Source organism: Erinaceus europaeus, chromosome 16 (genome assembly GCF_950295315.1).
Source record: "Erinaceus europaeus chromosome 16, mEriEur2.1, whole genome shotgun sequence".
Lineage (NCBI taxonomy): Eukaryota > Metazoa > Chordata > Mammalia > Eulipotyphla > Erinaceidae > Erinaceus > Erinaceus europaeus.
Window position 1 is genome coordinate 22,930,283 of NC_080177.1, and position 1,200 is coordinate 22,931,482.

Consider the following 1,200-nt stretch of genomic DNA (forward strand, 5'->3'; position numbering starts at 1 on the left):
TTCCAAGTATTTCATTCATTTTTTTTTTTTTTTGCCTCCGGGATTTCTTCTTCTAGCGTTTGCCCTTCTTCCGTAGCCAGTCCACAGCATCAGGTTGAGCCTGATGTAAAGTTTCGAGACCTCCGGGATTATTGGTGGGGATCAGTGCCTGCACTATGAATCTTTTGCTCCTGGAGACCATCTATGTTTGTTGTTGCTGTCGTTGTTGTTGAATAGGACAGACAGCAATTGAGCGAGGGGGAAACAGAGGGAGAGAGAAAGACAGACACCTACAGGCCTGCTTCACTGCATGTAAAGCGACACACCCACACCCCGAAAGTGGGCTGCAGGGGCCTGGAACTGAGTTCCTTCTGCCCGTCCTTGTGCTTATTACTATGTGCTCTTAACTCAGTGCACCACCGCCTGGCCCCTTTTATTCATTTTTTTTTTTTTAATCTTTATTGGATAGACAGCTAGAAATCAAGAGGGAAGAGGGTGATAGAGAGGGAGAGAGACGTGTGTTTGTCTGTGTGTATCACAACTTCTTTAACCATTCATTTGCCATTAGACACTTGGGTTGTTTCTGTATATTGGCTACTGTAAATAATGTGGCAATGAACACATATGCTTACGTCTTTTGGGGTTAGTGCTTTTTGGATAGATACCCAGGTAAGGAATTGCTAGATCAGAGGATATGGTGGATCAATTTTCACAGAGGATGGAGCAGTCTTCATTCTCACCAACAGTGTATAAGTTTCTTTTTGCATTTGCCATTTCATATGCTTTCTTCTATTTTGTTTCCTTTTTTGCCACCAGTTATCACTGGGGCTCTGTGCTTTCATAGCTTTACTGCTCCTGGTGGCATTTTTCTTCTTCCTTCTAGAGAGAGTGACAGAGAGAGATAGAGAAGGAGAGAGATGAGAGGAAGGAGAGATACCACACTCCTGCTTGTGAAGGTTCCACCTCTCCAGCCCCCTTCTGTGCTCACATGTGGGGGCCCGGGGCTCAAGCCCAGGTCCTCACACATGGTAACTTGTACGCTCTACAGGCTGAGCCACTTGATGAGCCCCTGCTTCTGGCTTTTTTTTTTTTTTTAATATATTTATTTTCCCTTTTGTTGCCCTTGTTGTTTTTTATTGTTGTTGTAGTCATTATTGTTGTTGTTATTGATGTCATTGTTGTTGCATAGGACAGAGAGAAATGGAGAGAGGAGGGGAAGAC